We start from the raw sequence: 20,581 nt of genomic DNA, 5'->3' as shown, positions 1-20,581 counted from the left end.
TGTGGTTTAAAATATTTGTTTTTAACACTTTTCCAAAAAATTTTTGTGCTTATTGGTTTCATTCTGTCCGTTCGTCTGTCCGTCTGTTTATACAATTTCTACAGCCTTTAAGATAAAATGCTAAAATTTAATATGTACATAGATTCTTACTGGAAACTTTTTTCGGTAGGAGAAAATTTTTATATATCCAAAACTGCAAGTTTTTCCAAATTTCTATAAATACGATATTATAAATTTGTATTCTATAACTGGCGATATTTACGCTAACGGTAAATATCGCCATCAAAAACATAAATATTTTTCTGAACTCACTTATTTAACCGTTGAATTTAACCATTATGTTAACACTTCTTTCAATTTTTTTCTTTCCACGTCCCAAATGTATGCAATAGGTTAAACCAAATGTTTTAGGTTTTTGTGTATCAATGAAACTAATTTAATAGTAATGTAAAAGATTGTTTTTAACAGCAGTATTTTTACTTTTTGAAGGGAAAAGTGTTTTTTTTACAAACCTGTCGTTTGACGCAAATAACAGCAATTGTGTAGTAAACCGTATATTCACACATGAAAAAATAGTTTAAACTTTATTTTAATAGGAGGCTTGCGGCGATATGCAGAACAGAATTTTTTTAGCAAATTCTTGATTTACATTTTGACAATAACTTTACCCATTAACTTTTCATATATTAATTATATGCATAGAAAATTGTAAAATAATTATAATTTAACAATCAAATTTAATACTAAATTTTATATAATATGTAATAATGTGCTGACGGTTAATTAATTGTGAGTATTATAAATATGTAATACACCACCAGTTGAACAGGACTAATTCCTGTCCCACACATAGCGTTTTTTTTCGGTTTGCGTTTTCTCATTAAAACGGGAAAAATGAAAAACCTTTTATTTTCTGTGATTGAACTCCAACGTATGTATTTCAAAGTCAAATACGACTAAAATTCAAAAAGACATCAATTTGTTAAACACCCATTTCCTTAAAAAGAAAAACAAAAAAATAATCATTCTATTTTAAATTTGAATTTAAATTAGAAAAATCAAAAATAATTTTATTTTATGTATGTATATATTATATATGTAGTAATTTTTAAAAAATTCTTTAAACTCATTTCCTGTTTCCACCTTGTTTGTTTATTAAACTTAAATTAAACTCTCCTTTGATTTCAGACAACGCCACACAAAGTTTTTAATCATTATTATAACGAATAACTTTTTTAAAAAGCTTAATGGAGTGATATACATAGTATTTCCTGACTAAGGTATATGAGATGCAACACATGGAGTCTCTTGAACTTTTGAAAGGCAGATGATTTGTGATTTTCTTGGAGCTATGATCTTTTCTTATAATGGATCCAAAATCAATGAAGGAGTGGCCGGGGTTGTGTACGACGAGGACGTAAATACCACGAGAGCTTTCGTACACTATCCAGTATTATTTCAGGCTCCAAGATATGCTATTGAATTGAGTGTATCAGAAAGATTTTCAGAAGGATCCAACGGATCATGCCGATATAGACGGTAATGGGAAAGATGATGGTAACACCCGGAGGAAAATGGCAACTCCTTTAATTAGGCCAGAGCCATACTTTGGGGTGCAAAAGATAATGGTCCTGTATGCCCTGAATGCTTGGAAGGAATAGGCCGCGGTCAATCATTGGAGCAATTGCCCGAATGTATCTTACTCCAAAATATTTGGGAATACTGGTGGGTGTACTTACTTTACACTGCCTCTCGTTGCTCGATCTGAAAGGGATGGGCAAGTCTGCCGTCTCTGTCTGGAAGAGAATGGAAAGGTGTAGCATTTATTGTGTCAGAGCGACGCGGTTGATCACCTGTGACTGAAATGCTTTGGAAGGGGCTTTGTGACGCTGATGGAAGTCTCCCTTGCTAAATATAGTGCTAACTAAGGTGAGGGTGGGAATCATAAAGGATTCTGTGGGCCGACGTGTGAAAATCCTAAGTGCCTCAATTTCTTATGGGGAAAAAAATGCGTAAGAGATAGGGGCGCGTTTTAAGCACATTTTTCGAACTCAGTTTTTTTATATGAAGCAATATTATCAATATTTAAAGATTAAAAAGTATTGAACTACTGAAAAGCCATGAGTAAAGTACTATTTGTAAATGATTTATATATTTGCGTGTTAAACGTTGCGTATATAAAATATTAAAATTTATTATTTGAAGTTACATATTAGCATACATCGAGTATTTTTAGATAACGTTTAATTTTAGTTTTTTATTTTATTTCATTTTTAAATGTTGCTATGCTAATTTATTTTTACTCAAATAAATATATATATTTGTTCTTTTTTTGGGATTTTTTTTTTTGGTTTAAGTACATGCGAAAGATTAGAAAAGTTTCTCTTGAATTAAAATTAAATAGGAATTACATGTATATTGCGTACGTCTGACTATGTATTCCTGCAATATTATGGCCAACTGATATTTGTTTTAAGATTCTTCTTGGTAGTATTACTCAACAGTAAGAGTTTTTCCAGAATTAAGAGTAATATATTTTATAGGCTACAAACGATTAAAGTTCGAGCTTTTGACAAATATTTTTGCGCGAACTCTACATTTATTGCGTATATGATCGAAAAAATTCTTGTTTCAGGACTCCTTTTACTTTAATGTTATGATACCGGTAACAAAAATGTTGTTTTAAACTTTGAAACTTTTATATATTTTTCCAATATATAATTCAACTTTCTATATATTAACTGTTTATAAGTGACTGATGTCTGGTAGTTCACTACTTATGTTGTTTCGATCCATGACGACATAAAAAGAAAATTTTTCTACCTTTCCATATATCCAACTCGAAATAAGTGTTATATAATTAAGTGTTATGCAAAAAATTCTTAGAAAATATAACTTTCTTTTATATATCAGTTTCCTATCGGTGATTCGGATAGTAAATAATATTTTAAAAATAGAATTCTATTAGTAAAGTATAATGATTGTTGTTTATGTTGTTCCGATTTATATAATTCTTATTTATATATGTATGTAATATATGTATGTGAGTAATATGAATATTACAGTTCTGTTAATGAAATGTTTTTTTATAGAAATATTTTAGTATCTGCGTGTGAGAATTTCGGTTTTATTCCTTTTTAATATAAAAATTTGTTAGTTTGTGTGTATGTGTACGCATTATAATACCATCATAAGTTTTCGAAAACATATATATAGGATTTCATGTCAGATTTTTATTATTTTTCATATTATTACTGTTTTTTTCTTTTTAGAAAATGTTAAAGGAAATCAGAACTTTTTTGGTTATTCTTTACTTATATTAACAATTTTGTTTAAATATGTTTAACCTGCCAGTATCAAGTTTTGGGATAAATAAATATACAGGGCGTTTCTTAATTAAGACTGACTTAACAGAAAAAAAATAAAAAGATTTTATTTGCAGGAATTGGGAACTTACTATAATTTAATTCTAACCTGTACCAATATTTTTTCCAGAATGTTTTCCAAGGCTGCTGAAATCTCATATACTATTTTTGATTATGCTGTTATAAATAGAAATTCCATTTTTTAATGTAAAAGTAATTTTAATATTCTTTTTCACATTTTAAGTTGATTTTTATATTTATATATGGAATCACTTTAAAAAGTATACATTTAATTTATGTGTGACATCCTGTACATATATACATACAATAAAATGCGATATAAATGTTAAATAACTAAAAATATAAATAAATGTAAATTTTTATAATAAAATGGTGGAAATAACGTGAAAATAAAATAAAAGAGTGTGCGTTGTATAAATATGTACAAATTTATATACATTTTTTTCCGATTGTAATACTGTATTTTTATTTTTAAGGATGCCAATGAAATCGTCTCTTCCTTTTTGCTATTTTATTTCACATTATTATATTTTTCTATTCAAATTCATTTTATATATAGAATTGATTTTGATTTTTTTTATGTTTTATATGTATATGTGTATGTGCGTATATATATAAAGTTATTGTTATACAGTATATTGTTATACTACATGTTATTTACTTTTAAAATTTCAAGGATGCTATTTTCTCATAGAATACTTTCATATATGTAGTGTTATTTTAAAAATATTACAAAAATATATACTATGCAATTGTGGTAATATTAATTTAAAAATAGCAATTTTATTTACGAGTAAATATAAAATGTGAAGCGGCCAATATTTTTACAATTTCAAATAAATATTTAAATTTATTTCAGAGGGGAAATCAAGATATTTTAGCAATGAAAACATTTTTCTTTTTATTTGGTTCAACTATGAAAAAACAATATTGAATTTATTAATTTTAAAAATAACAAAAAAAAACTACAATGCATTGCATATTAATTGAAAGTTGATAGGTGGAAGAAAGTGAGATTGCAATATTGGTCGGAAAACGCACATAGAAATTCTTGTTACATTGTACCAAAACTTCCAACTTGAAAATTGATAATAATTGCATCTACATATACATGTATTTTGTGTATTGTATTCGATTGCAATTAAATTTTTTTTATTACCTTCACTTTTAAAATTTATATAAAAAAAAAAACAAGAAAACAGAAAATTGATTTCGATTTTTTATTAATCTTCAGTGAACAATAAATTATTAAACCTCTAGAGCTAATTATATTTTAACTGTTATTTCAATTATACATATATATATTTGCAGTAAATGAAATGGTAATTATGTAAATAGTTAAACCCATAAATGTAAACTTACGGATTCGCAATCATCTTGATGGTATAAAATAATTTATGATACAATTACGGGAAGAATTCAAAGATTTTATCAGAGAAATTTTATTGATAAACAGGTTTTCATATAAATAAATACGATTTAATTTGGTCTTTCCCCGTACTACAAAATAGTTCATATATAGATCTTAAAAAATGTAATTTCTTTTGACATTTTATGGTTTCAACTTCAAAAAAAAAAAATTGGTAATTTGTTAGTAAAACTTTTAATTAATAATCAAATTTTTCCATTATTTATTAATCCATGATTTTTCTCAGTGAAGAAACACTTCTTGTTTTGTTTTAAGTGTAGAAATTAATATATTTCTTGTGCTTAAATGCACATATTTATGGAATGCAAAAAAATATACGCAAATTTTTAAAAACATATTAATCAGTTTTTGAAATTTTTTTTTTCGAAAACTTTTAATATTCTTCTTTTAAAATTTAATCAATTTATTATTAAATTCCAAAAACTCTATTGGATGATTTAAAAGTTTTTGAAAATTTTTTGCTTCCGTGATTCTGTATAGAGGCAAAATAAGTATGTATATATAATATATAATGTGTACGTTATATACTATATTGATTTCATCATGAAGAAAACCTGACAGATATTTAACCTTAAAATAAATATTTCGAAAATAACACCAAAAAAAATTGTTGAGTGTGTTTGAAAAGGATAATTGAAAATTATCAAATCATGCGTTAAAATTACTTTTTCTTTTCTAAGAACTAATTCTTAATCAATTAAAATTTTAGATAGAACAATGAATTCATTTTCAAAATAGATTTTTTTTTTTATTTTAATTTGAAAATTTTATTTGTTTAATATATTTTATAAAGTTTTTTTTTTTAGAACCAAAAGTAAATGGCTCTTCTATATAGGCTTATGAACCTGTTAGGTATAGGTGTCGAATAAGTGTTTTGGGATGCTTTTATATTTATAAAAGTGCTTATGTAATGTCTAAACAATTTTTGTACAGTCAAACTGTTTTGGATTTTCTGTGTATAGATTCTTACATTAGATGTATATTTAATTAGACATTTTAGACTGATAAGCCTGTTCTTCATTTAATTGTCTTCCTTGAAATAAATGTAGTTTATTTTATGTTCTATCCAGTTTTTATAACAATTCACTTGATACTAAATTTTGCATTAACTGCACTAAATATAGCTTTGGTAAGTTTTATAATTTTTCCATATATAGTAAAAAAATATCAGGTTGTGATTTAAAGGGGGATAATTTCCATTTTAAAAAAGTGCCAGTCAACTTTTATCTTTTTAAAAATATGCTACATTTTATCATATTTTTTCTACATTAGTCTGCATTTCAAAAAAAATATTTCGAACAGTTTTCTTCCTTATCCTTTGCAAACACCAAAAAAAATGCTTTTTCTAAATTTTTTTGTTATTAAATGAAAAATAAGCGTTCTTTCAACTTCTTTCAGTATTTTACTATTCTTGCATCGTTAAAAGCTGCCTACGCTCTTCCTTCTTTTTAAAGTATTCTAAAAGTTGTTCATATACTTGTTTAGTTTACATAAATAGAGTATATTTTTCCTATTTTATTATCTCATTAGAAAGCGTAATTTGTTTGTTCGCATAGAATAAATAAAATCGAAAATACAAAGTATGTATAAATTGTTGTATGGTGTAAAAAAGAGACAAGTTATATAAAAATGAGGAAGGAAATATTGCAAAAAAAATATCCTTTTTTTTCAATGCTCCATTCATTTTTTATAACGCAGTCCGTATCTGCATAGAAAATTTTAAATAAAAAAGACACAGTTGTTGATGAAAATATATTGAAGATAGTTAAATATTCTTAAATTACTGGTCACATGGGGCAGAGCAAGCGTGACAGGGTGGTTGCTTGACGTGACCAGTGCAACAGATTCCTATCTTAGATAAGTGACCTATCTAAGTCATTCGGATGTTTGAACAATCTATCTAAATCCCAGATGTCAATCTTCAATATCTCGTCTACCTCCTTCACGTTTGCTTAGTCTCAAGTAATCAGTCGGTTCCGCTCAGAGTTGGACACTCGCACAGATAGTGAAAACAGTCTCTATGTTGTCCATCTCCCAACAGCTGCGAAACGTTGCATTGAATGGCAATCTTAGTCTTCCCACATGTTCCATCCTTGAAGCCATCGATGAATAAAGTTACCTCAAACCCCTCAAAGGAGCCAGGCCTGTCCACAGGCCACGAAAGGGAAGTTCAACATAGAAAATCTTGTCGAAGCATAATCTTGGGAAGCAATTGTCCGTAATCGGCCCCTTTAATTATATTGCGAAAACATTTAATCATATACATGTATAAATATATGGTATTGACAATATGGTATTGACAATAGTCACTCTTTATACCTCCAAAACTTTGTGTCTTCATGTTTAATGCTCTGCCCTTTTACTTTGCAATGAAATAATTATTTTTGCAAGAAATATTACGCATGTACTTAAATGTTTGAGTTAAATTTAATATGAAATATAAAAGAACTTGCCTCTATAAGCAAAAATATTTTTGAAATTACTTAAGATCACATAATTTTGTGCAGTAAAATAATTCTTGTAATAGTGAACAATTTTTGTAAGCTTGTTATAACAGAAATACTTTAAATATATACGTGAATTTATTGCGTATTACAGAAAATTTATATATAATTAAAATGGTTCAATACTTTTACAAATGAGTGTAGCAATTTAAAATATTCATATTTATATATACATAAAATATCCTTGAATTATTCTGTATTATCTTACAGTAATCCAACTATACACTTATATCCTATTTTGTTTTTGCCATCTCCTCTAGTTATGCATTTTCTCGGAAAAGCATAATATATATAATTGAATTGAAAGGAAAGAGAAAATAAAAACGTTTTTGTAAATAATTTTTATTCTTTTCCCTCATCTAAGTAAACAATAAAATGCATAAGTGCTTTGCAACGAGTGCAATTATAAAAAAAAATTGAAAAACCTATTTTTTTCAAGCTTTAGGATATGAATATATGAAAAACGGGAAAAATATTTACATTATATACACAAGTGCATAAGGTTTTAGGTATAAGAAGGTGAAATTGTAACAATTAACAAAAAAAGCAACAAAGAAAAGAAAAAAAAGTGAAAAATGTAGGTAAAAAGTGTATAATGTGATTTTTGTTTTATATTGTATTAAAAGTCTCTGTTGTGGGAATAATAATACGTAAGTGTTATGTAGTTTATAGATACAAAAATTATATAGTGTATATCAGAATATAGTGATGTAATGAAAATCGCATAGTAAGATAGTGATAAATTATTTGAATGTAATCAGTACTATACCACCTTTTTTTGTTTTGTTTGCTCTTTTGATATTTTGATTTTATCTATAAATTTCTGATAAAATTAGGCTTAAATATTGATAAGTTAAATTTTAGTACAATATGATTAGCATGATAAGTTTTAGTAAATGTAGTTTTTTCAAAGTATATGTTTATTTGTTTGACACAGGTTATTAATTAAATTGTAATCGGAACGGGTTTTCGAATCAGTGACCTAGTGCTTACAGATACGGGAAATTTGATATAAAACTCTGTTTACACACTAAATTTTCAAAATCGGGCGTAGATTATAAATGCAGATTAATTTGTAAACTTTGTTGTATTTGTAATCATTATCTAATATTTTTTTCTATAGGCCAATACAATCTTATTTGACATTTTTTCTGCGATTTGAGTTGAATGTGTGAATCTTTGGTATAGATATTCCATTATCATTATTAGTTTTATTTTCTATCACAAAATCTTTTTTTTTGTTTATCATCAAAAAATTTGTTTTATTATGCTCTTTTTGAATTTTTTAAAAAAGCGCGTTCTGTGTTTTAAAACTCATTTTCAAAAAAATATTGTAATTTTTCAAATTTTAAATTTCAGCATCCTTTTAACTTATAAGGTTAATGGTTGCAATACAATATTATATCTAGAATTTTATTATATTTTAAAATATAAATTAAATGAACAAACAACAAAATATGGAATGAATTCTACTAAAAGCTAATCAGAACATGGTTAAATTAATCTGTACATGTTAATAATAGCAAATTTTAGGTCATGTAACATTAAGTTTCAACAAAGACATTATTTTCCCTTCGACAATTAAATAAGTAAAATGATTTTAATATTAAAAACAAAATTATGTCATTATTTTTGTACAAATATTCTACATAATAATTATTTATGGGATTTGTTGTTACAGTGTTAGTTGGTGTACTAAATAATTATACTTATTACTTAGAAAGCAAAACATAATATTTATGTAAGTAGGAATGAGTACAATTTATGAGTTAATTGTTGTGTGTATATGTAGCCATATAATATAATATGTACTATGAACGTGTAAGAATAATTTGAAAAAGTGGCTTTGATTTTGAAATTAAAATTTATTTTTATTCGAACACACTTGTATTTTATATGCGATTGGTTAGTTTTCAGATTAAAAAGTTATAAGAATTCGAATAACTTGAGTTATGGCATATACATATGTATATAGCTTTTGGCAGTTGCATCCAACTAAATTCGCTACATACACATATTATTATATTTAATGCTTCTTAATCTATTTAACTCTAGCAGCATAGGTTAGGCACAAGATGGTTAAAATTATTATAATTATCTTTTTTACAATTCTATTTTTATCAATCACAAAAATATTAACGTATACTTAAACAATATTTCAATTGTAGGTTAGGCTTCGATGACAATTACCAGTTGTCAAATATTACCATATCACACAGAATATGTCAAAAAGATGTCAATATCGCATATTTTGACATGAAAGCAATTATTTGTGCTTTATTTTCTATTAAAAATAAACACAAAATATTTTATATTTTCTCCTTCCATTTTCTCGTTTTATACATTACGTGTATATGTAGAATTGAAATAAATTATATAAAAAAGAAAATCAATGTTAAATGTTGAATATTCCTTACGTTGATTTGAGTTTTACACCCTATAATTTTTTGTGTTCGCTTTTGTAAAGTGAATATTTGCACACAAATAAGTATATACGAGTATAATAAAATATTTGTTCTATATTCGTTTCTTATGAAATCAATATAGAAAATGTCCCAATTTTACAAAAATAATTAATCAATACTGTTATTGTGTAATGCTTGTGTACATACATATTTATGTACGTATGAATATATGCATAATATGTAAATGTATTTTTAAGTATTTGAAGTTTATTTTAACTGGGCATTTCAATTCGTATTTCAAAAACAATAAATTAGTTGGCGTAAATTGGAATTTTTTCAATAATTGAAAGTTTAAATTTTTTTATTATTTTTTTTTTGTATTTATTCAGTCCTATATAAAATGATCTCTAGTTTAACTTTTAAAATTTGATCTTGCTTTCGAATATACATACATAAGCATACAGACAAATTTATGTACATATATATAAAGAAAAATTAAGAAAATGATGCATGTACATATTTTTTAACATAAATTTTCAGTCGGTAAGTTGGAACGTTACATGCTAATTTTTAGAATCACCGTCTTCGGCACTTCAAAGCAAGGCTCTGGTTTAACAAACGGAGTCACCGTGTTCCAGCTCAGCGGAATGTAACTAAAGCTGTACCTGGACTGAAATATTGGCATGGTTATGGGCCGAAGTTTCTCCAGAACCTCCAGCATCATGGTGGGAAAGATACCATCGCCGTCAGAAGACTTGTAATGATCGAGAACTTTATAGTTCATCCATTTCTTCTAATCGAAAATTCTTCCCAAGAGACTTTATATCTTATTTCTCTCTATGCAGTCTCACCTTGAGAGAGTCTCTCCTTGAGGGTTTTTTTAGCACACACATACAGTTTGTGTGATCCGTGGAAAACACACTTAACAGCGTCGCGATGTCAGAACCTTCGCAGAAGTATAGCGAAGTGATCTTCTTAGACCTTCAAAATTCTTCAACATATTTTGTAAAAGCCTCATATTGGCTCTCCCAATCAGAGGTTCTTTTAACCTTATTGTAAAGGCCCCTTTACGCCCCTTTTCATTTCGGTTCCATCACCGTACGACCCTGTTCGACTTACCCTTTATTGGTGGGGAGCTGCCATCCTAAGATTGGTTAAGTAGGAGGCACAGATTGTCGGAAACTTCCTCGAACTGTTTGGTGCATCTCAGATACCGATTGATCCCGGACATTCCTCCCTTAACCTCCGCCTTGTATTTGGATAAGTCGGTTCTATGGAGAACCATAAATGTCTCCACCGTAGCCTGCGCTCAATCTGATATCCTCCCTGCGTACAGCATTTATAAAAATTAACTTACATTTTTTTTTTTTTTGCAGACCCCTGATTTTCTCGTAGTACCATGGTTCTTGTAAAAAATTATCGTCGAAGTTTTGTTTTGTGAACCTCCTACTCAGACGGTTTGATGCTGTTTATGCGTGATGGAGGTTCACCTGGATGTACTTTAAATCACACATTGGGTTTGTTAACATAGGAGCCTTCACTGTAATGCTCGTCACCGGGGATGTTTCCGCTCGATGAATTAGAAATGGTGAATATGTTTTAGAATGCTGAATTAAAACATCAATAATCTAAATCTTCTATGTCAAATTTATATTCTGAAAAAGGGCGAATCTTTAATGTAATTTTTTTTTGTATTTTCATTAACACCAATTAATTTAAGTGCATTTCTTTATATTTTCTTTTTTTTTTGATTTTATGTCATGTTTTATTATTAGATATCAGCTAAAAATTAATATTTTAAATTCTTGGTAGGTACTTTTAATGTTGAATTACTTGTTTGTATGGTCGTAGGTATATGTATAAATTATTTTCAATATGTAAATATATTCGTGCAATACGCACACACGAACACGTGCACTTGGATTATAAGAAATTTCGCATTAGGATACATATGTACGTAAAATCAAATATAAAATTATATGGCAAACACATTTTTATTAAATATTTAAAAAATAAATTCTTTTTAGTATCATTTTATGTCTTTTGTAGCATTATCTATAAAAAACTATATACATATTTTGAGACTAAAGAGAATTTTCTTTATTAATTTTATTTAAAGTAAAAAAAATTATTTAATATATGGTATCTAACTTGATAACTTTAGGGTAATTACATCTTCTCGTATTATTGCAATAAGTTACATCAGTCTGTTTAATAAAACAGTGATGAATGTAGATATTGTTTATTCAAATTATTACAAAACTGTCATGTAATTGAAGTCGATTCAGTTTAAATTTCAGTTTTTAACACCTTTCAACAAAAACTGTTACTTTTACATGCCATATGTCATCTCAGGCCAAGTAAATTTACTCAGGCTAATGTTGATATTTACAGGCAAGTGTCACTTGATCGCTGTATGAAATGCTAAGTTTAAGTTGCAACATCACATATCAATTTTGAGACGGAGAAGAGAAGTGACAATTTGTACGTCTCTATTACTGTAATATTACAAATCGAATCGGAAGTATATAATATTTTACAAATTTTTCACGCATTCGTACGGGATATAAATAATTTCATGGCGTATTCGAGAGACCTTTTTTTTTGAAAATTTTTCTCAAATTTTTCAATTTTTTTTTCTTTTTTTGCTTATTTTCTTTGTTCTTTTCACTCGTTTTGAAATTTTTGTTTTAGTTCTTTTGAGAAAAAATTTGTTGTTGTATTATGTTTAGCATTAGGAGCGACAAAAAAATTACAAGTATTTGTGTACATACTATATATGTGTATGTGTATGCATCAGTGTATATTTTTAGAACATGAAAAACCACCTGATTTTACAAATGATCTTCAAAAAAAAAATAAATAAAATAAAAAAAATGAATTTTTTTTTGGTTTGGGTATACTTAAAATTTCTTTTAAAATTAGGGTACGATACTCAAATATGTTGTGAACTTTATTATTTACGTATACAAGTATATATGTATACGCCTCTCACATCAGTTTATTGTAGCTGTATTTTAAGATATTAGTGCACACGCATCTCATTTCTGTTAGTTTGTTTTTGATATACAGTGTATTTTAATTATAATAATAGAAAGTTATAATTTCATTTGTGGCTTTAATGAATACATAGCTGTATGAGCTAAACTTATCTTCATGATATCTATCTCAAGATAGTTAAAAAATTCATAATGGTAAATCCATAAGCTTTTCATTACTTGAGTCTTATTTAGTTACGAATTGATTTTGGTGGAGGATCTAATTCATTTGTTCATATATTTATCACACGGCAACTCTATCCTAAAAATTTTAATGTGCAGTTGTAGTTATAGTTGTAGTCGACGTATTATAGACAATTAAAAAATTAAATTTTTAGTGTAGGAAGACACTTATTATTATTTGAAATACATAACTTTGAGTGAGGTCAACATAAAAGGTCCTTCTTATAATATATGTATAAACAGAACATTGTAACGTGATCAGAATTTATTGCTTAACCAAAAATTAAATGAAATCTGTTAAAGACACTTAATCTCTGTGACTTTTTATTATAAATTTTTTTTAAAAATAAATCATGTACATACCCAACCTATACATTCAAAGTATGGGAAATAAATTTATAAAAATAAACATAATGCCCATTTAGTAAATACGTGTTGTGGATGTGCGCATCTGTTTACTATCAACTACCGGTTCAAATTTTATTGGAAAATAGATCGAAGTATGAGAATATTTTTGTTATAACGCGATATAAAAGAGTGAATTATAAGTATATATATTTCTTTTTTTTATGTTAATGTTTAATATTATTTTTAATTTGGATATTACGAATGTTTAACGTATTTGGGAGCTGCGCCAAGATTCAGTTTAATTTAAAAGATTTTAAATAAGAAATATTTGAGTTTTTATATAAGGTGGTTGTTTAACACAAACAATTTAGAATATTTGGCCATAAGTTGGGGCGCTATCACTTACAACAGCCGAAATCCTCGTAATTTACAAATAAGAAGGGAAAGAGAGAGTAAAATAGAGTTAAAATAAGTTAAGGTGTTTCGTAGATGAATGAGATAAAAACTTTAATGCATACTTTAAAACTCTAAAACGGCGTTCGAGTACGTCGTTTAAAATGCTCCAAAAGGGTGAAAACCGTGAATGCAATTTTGCGCTGTTTAATCCTCCATTTCTTACTTATGAATGGGGCCTTCTAAAATGACCAATCAGCAAATAAATTTAACGTGACCAATAAAAATACAATGAGGTTCTTTACCGCACGCTTGTTTTTTAAAATTATTTACGATATTTACATACATATGTACGAATGTATATTTTTTTGTGTACACGGCATGTCCAGATATATTTAAATATACTTTATAAAATAGTTTACAATTTGCATTTTATTTGTTGTAATAAATAATGTTGGGGCAATATTTTTCTTCTGTTTTCCTGAAAATCCGAATTCTCTTTTGTTCTTGCGTCGTTTTTTTCATCTGAAAATCATAAATTAAATTGAGTATTCTTTAAAAAACATTCCATTTTTTACGTAGGTTACGTCACGATAAATTGAAATTGTTTTCTCTTTTTTTTTGGGTTTTTGTTTTATTAAAAAAATAAATAAAGAAAAATAAAATTTATTTTTAAATAATATACGCTTTCTAACATAATTCAAAATATGAGAAGAAGAAGAAGTGAATCAGATGTATTAAGATTGTATTATTAGAGTAGATTTATTAAATTAGTTTTTATTTTATTAATAAAAAAATGAAGAAGAAAATTGGTTTAAAAACTAGAAAAAATAAAAATTAATAAACAAAAAAGAAAAAAAAACGGAAGATACGGGAGCCAAATTCAAAAATAAACCCAGTTGGGGGATGTGTTACCATCTATACATTTAGAATTTTCATTAAAAAAATGATTGCACAAATAAGAAATTGGAAACTAACATAAAAATTGAGGTATTTATCGGGAAATTTCGTATATTTTGATAATTAAAAAACGATTAATCGTCAAGAATTTTTGAAAAATACGTTCGGCATGATTCCATACCTAATTTACTGTTATTCATTCAACCTTCAGATTATTTCCTGCAATTACCGGTGAGCTTGTCAGGCTAAGACATCTAGATAGTTTATGATTAAAAACTAAAATAAATTTTAAAGATTGCAAAGGAAGGTGAAATTTTCTCTTATATAGTAGAAATTTAAAAATTACTCAGTAGAATTCAATTTTGGAAATTTACTAAACCTCTCTTTAAATAGCTTTAGAGTTCGTATGGTTTGCTTCAAAAATATAGTTTAGTTCTTTTTTAAGTAAACCGAGATATTGCTTATTGCTATGTTATGACGCGAAAGTATTATACATATATGTATGTGTTTGATATGTTTTTAGTATTTTTAAGATAATTTATTTATGAAAATAAAACAAAAAAGTAAAAAAAATATTATGACATCATCGTATAAGAAACCTAACAAAAAAATTGTTGTACGAAAATTTTAGCTATTTATTTTAATTTTTGAATAATTTTTAAGAATGCTGGAACAAGTACCTACCTGATTAAGTTTCCTGCCTGATTAGGAGTACTTATTGTAAAACGTTCTGTTTAGAAATAAAATTTGGAATCGTAAACAAATTAGAAACCTAACTCTAATAACAGTCGAATTCGTAACACAAGAAGAATCGATTTGGGTCCAAAAGTTAGATACCAGTAAAGAAGATGTGTCATAGGGCCATCAACTCCTTATTACGGTAATCTCCGCATAGATAATTTAATATTACTATATAAAGAAAAAAAATTTCATAAATCTACCAGTTTTGTTTTTGAAGTGGAATTCTTTTAATTGAATTACTCCCAAGATTTTGACGAGGAAAAGTGAATTTTTTCAACAAATTATACGAAAATGCGCTTGGAAGAAGGTAAATAACTTTTCTTTTTTTTTTACAAGTTCGGTAATTTAAGTGATTTTTGATTTAACTTGTCATATACATAGAAAAATGCTATAAATTCTTCCAAACATTTTTGTTTTTTTTTCTTGGATATTGTATATTTTGTGGTTGAAAATTTCCATCACCCATTTTTTTTTATAATTTTTTATTGTTATTAGCGATCAACAAAATCCATTTATTTTGACAAATGTTATAGGAAGAAGAAAATTTGGAAGTAGCTAAGTTCATATGATTATATACAAATAAATACATACATACATGCATAGTTAAATATATATACTAATGTACATTAAAAAGAGATTTTATTATGGACATATACAAATTTGAAGAGTATAAATTAATTTTCAAATATGTGGCTAAGTATATAATTGTTTATGTCAGTAGTTTTGACATTTGAATGTTTGATAGCTGCTATTTTATAATAGAGTGCTTCCAAATTTAGCTCACAATTAATTTTTGTTAAAATTTTGATTCAATAAATTGAAGTAATATTTGTTACGTTACGTGTCGAATATTATCGTATGTTTGTGGTAAAGAAAACCAATTTAGTGTAAAGAGGACCCGTGTTGATTAAATTGCATGTTGACAGCACTATTTTTTTCCTTTGTATATTTTGTTTTATTCAGCGTAGTTTTAAGTGCCCAATGCTTTGTCTTGATTGCGCATTTCATTTGTTGTCTTCTCAATGTATATTCAGGGAGTCAACTCTTCTGCTTAATGAAATATTCACGGTGGGTTTACGGCGGAGACGCTGATGTAGAAAATCATAAACATATTATATGAAGGAGCAAATATGTACTTTATGTTTAAAATAAATTGAGTTTCCTTAGAATTATACGGTTTTTTATATTTTTGTAAATGAGCATGTCATGTTATTATTATTATTGATTTAATTTAAAATATAAAGAGCACCGTCCAAATATAACAAATTTCACTAAATTTATTGAGGCTGGGGGTAGCATTATATCAATAATAATGTTTGATATTTAGCTTAAATTTCAAAAATTTTAAAATACGTGGGAATGACGAATAAATTATAATTTTTTCAATTTAGATGTTATGCAATTAAATATACTGAAGCCAAATAAATGAAAATTTCTTTCAAGAATCGGGTTTTTTTAACGTACAATTAAATTCTTAAAAAATGCGTATTTTTTTATTTAAGTATAAATGTGTAAACAGAGTTGACTCAGCATTTCAATTAAAGCGTTGTAATGAAAAAACAAAAAAAAATCTTCTATAAAAATCTTTAATTTTTGTTTGAAATTTTTAAAATACACCAGTATTGTGTGTGATTTCAACTTATTTTCATTTCAGATGAAGAAACTTTATTGCGAATCTAAAAAAATAATGAATAAATTTTTTTTTTTGTTTTTACAATATTGTGCTTTTGTTGCAATCAAATATTTGTAAATTGTAAAAATGTTTAAATACAAATTTCCCAGTAGAATTGGAAATTTTAAGAAATTTGATTTAAAAATTTCATTTTAAGTTTAGAATAATTTTTAAAATTTTCTTAAAGCAAATATTTCAATTAGAATCCAGGGACCAATTTAACTTTTATAGAATTCTAAAAAAAGAAAAAAAACATGAATCCTATAAAATATCAAATGAATTTTATTTTCAATGAAATCCTGTATAGTAATTCAATGTAAGCTCGTGCTATTTTCGATAGAAAATCGTTTTCCAATTACATTTTATCTCAAAGTTTATTTTTTGGTATTTTCTTTGTAATGTTTCATATGAAAGTTTCACTTAATCACACAAAATTACCACCTACACAAAATCAGCAATTTTTGCAATAACGTATAAGTTTTTAAGTTAATTGATTCAAATAATTAAATCTATTTTAATGGTTTATTTGTTTGAAGAACTAATAGGGAAATTAGTCAATTATATTAATTATACATATAATATATATATAAGTAACTAATTACGAGTATTGATGAAATCGAAATGTAATGAAGAAAACCAAGGCAAATTTAGTGTTTTATGGAATAGATTGTGAAATAGAAATAATTTATGTATTCACCCAATTTATTATAGTTCAGCCAGTATAACGAATACATATGCTTACAGTAAGGGTCAAAAGGAAGTGTGTCCTTTCTAGAACTTTATTTTAAAATTGCCTTAAATTTGGAATTTCTAATAAAATGTTATCAATTTTTTGACTACATCAACATTATGATGTAATTATATGTTTTCCTTTTTTTTAAGCAAATTGTTTTTCATGTTTTTCTGTTTTTTTATGCAACATCATCAACAGAAATTCAGCCGAGCTTCCCGAACAATGTAGAAGCAGAATGGCGGCAGTCCAACGAATACCTTTAGAACAGCGGTGAGAGTCTTCCGCATTGCTACAGTTTCTCTCAGACAAGCCGGTCTCAAAAGCTTCCGTGACTTGACCTGCATCCTTACCTGTTTTACGCATAGGTGACGATAGGCCTAGCTAGAACCGTGTATAGCCACAGTGCTTCCCAGGAAAACTTCTACACTTCCACAAGCCCTCGTTGTCTTTTTTACGACCCTGTCTATAAGAGTATTCCAGGAGAAGCGATCATCTAGGATTATCCCCAGATACTTAATCTCCTTGGAGTATATGCAATGTGTATACTACAATGTGTATGCGCACCAAAAAAAGTGGGGCTCATTAATCCTATTTTTGTTGTGACGTTGCTTTTTATACAGTTACAATTTGACGTATAAAAATATAGCTTCAAATTTGACGTATTTTTTTTTTTTGCGAACTAATATTCAATATTTTATATTCATATTCCAAACAAATATTATTGCATCCAATATGATAAACCGACGCTATTCATATTCCAAACAACCGACGCAAATTTAAATTAATTTTCTTTTTTATTAAATTTTCTTAACCATTCGTTTCGTTTTTTTTATAATACATTATAAGTTCATGAACTTCAAAATATTTAGAAAAGTTATTCATATATCATTTTGTATTTACATATCGCACATTGGGTACAATAACGACACAACTCAAAAATATAACTTCGACTTCCGGAATTTAAAATATTTCCAGCCGAATGTAAACTACAATCGAAGGCTAAAAAAACGTTGGTATAGAATTATTCTACAAGTATAAAAATTTCCTGTATATTATTTTGTTACAGAAAAGCTTTATACATGTATTAAAGTATAATAGTAATAAAAGCAAGTTTGCTTTTGTCAAAATTCAAGACTCTGAATTTTGACCTATGTTATTGTTTTCGCAAATGTGCGATTTTTTTTTTATATACATTTATACATATATATGTACATGTCTATATTTAATATTTAAATCTTAAGTTTTTAAAGAAAATTCCGCATCTATTTCAATATAAAATTTACCCTTTTATTCAATACATTGCACCATATTCGTGTAAATTTTCATATACACTTGTATATAGAGTAACGAAGTACTTTGTCCCACATATTTCAGTAAAAGAAAACAAAATTAAACTTGCTCGATAGCAAGTTTAATTACATTTTGTGTTATATATAGCACATACATATATATAAGAAATTTTTCAGATCAAAAAATAAAGTGATTTATAATCTTACATCCGTGTCTTATTACTCTTGAATGTTTATGAATCAATGGGCGAATAATAACATTAATATAATTTTTAATTGATTTTTATATGACAGAATAAATAAAACGGAATAGTCAAGGAATATCAAGAACTACATAAGAAAAACAAGAAGAGGTCTGAAATGAATCGAATTATAAATTTTAAAAAAGTGTCCACTTACTTACTCATAAATTGAGTACTTTCTGATAGCTTGTTTACTCATAAATGAAATTTAGTTTAAATGTATATTTATATATTAATACATAATGTAGAGAGGGAGTAAGTGAATTGAAAACAAATTTATTAAATTATTGTATGTATATGCGTGTACAAATAAATCCGATTTCTATTTTTGAAACAACCTTGGAGGTCATAAGCAATTTACTCTTGAAAAATTTTTATATATACCCATATGCATAATTGTACCTTGTATATACATATATGAACATTAAATTTTACGTTTTTAGAAAGTTCAAAAAAAAAATTGAAAAATTTGAACTACTTAGAAAATAATTTATTATTTTTTTTTTAGTTTTCCATCTTTTATTTCAGTTTTTCTTTTTTCTAAATGCTTTAAAAGTATTTTAAACATAAAATAGCTTAATATTAATAACTTGTACTGTGTGCGTACATGTACACACTAATATTATATTTAGAAATATTTTTCTTTAAATAAAATTAAAAATATGGCGTTCTTCATTAATGATGTTTTAAATTTTTTTTTTTAATTTTATTTTTTCTTTGCAAAAACTAGGAACTAAATTTTGAAAAAACTGAATTTCTATATATATATATATACATACATACATGCATATATAATATGTATGTAAATATATTCTTGTTTGTACACACTTACGTTATAACCTCACTTATGATTTAATTTTTGGTGTTTTTGTTCTTTAAAAAAATATTCCGGAAATATTAAGTATATGCGGACATGAAATTAAGTACACTCATACTCTCAAATTTTTTATACTTTCAAAATTTGTGTTTTTATTTATATTGTGCTATACAGCTGATGTTAATATTATAATATTAATTTATTAGTAATAGCGACTTGTTGTTTTCTGACACAAATTTTAAAACATTTTGTTTTCTGACAATGTTATTAAAATAAAAAATGTTTGTACCAAAACATTTTGTTGTGTACACTTGTAACCATAAGAACTGGATAATATCGAGATATTCAAATGTTAGATATTAGATTGTGTATTTGGGTTATTAAGCACCACAAACCACACGGATTTATTGTGATCTTCGCTTGGATACTGAAAATGCGTACCTGAGTATCCGATATAGTTATTATTTCTTAGTAACCTCTTTCAAGATTGAACCGCAGGAG

General features: G+C 26.6%; 1 protein-coding gene across 7 annotated transcripts in view; it reads left to right on the top strand.

Annotated features, from left to right (window-relative positions):
• The window catches only part of LOC129606973 (potassium voltage-gated channel protein Shab), a 202,648-nt gene that overhangs the window by 23,346 nt on the left and 158,721 nt on the right, over nucleotides 1–20,581 (top strand). Inside the window, exon 1 of one of the 7 annotated variants that reach the window (XM_055517634.1) lies at nucleotides 11,127–11,312. The exons of 5 other annotated variants lie outside the window; for them this stretch is intronic. The gene's annotated coding sequence lies outside the window, so the exon portion shown is untranslated. Of the gene's footprint in view, nucleotides 1–11,126; nucleotides 11,403–20,581 lie in introns of those variants that run through there. One more of the 7 variants, XM_055517633.1, reaches the window with a different exon arrangement.

This window comes from Condylostylus longicornis, unplaced genomic scaffold (assembly GCF_029603195.1).
Source record: "Condylostylus longicornis isolate FDR11 unplaced genomic scaffold, ASM2960319v2 ptg000022l, whole genome shotgun sequence".
NCBI classification, from domain to species: Eukaryota; Metazoa; Arthropoda; class Insecta; order Diptera; family Dolichopodidae; genus Condylostylus; species Condylostylus longicornis.
The sequence above is the reverse complement of the archived record's forward strand: the minus strand, read 5'-3'. Positions and strand labels throughout refer to the sequence as shown.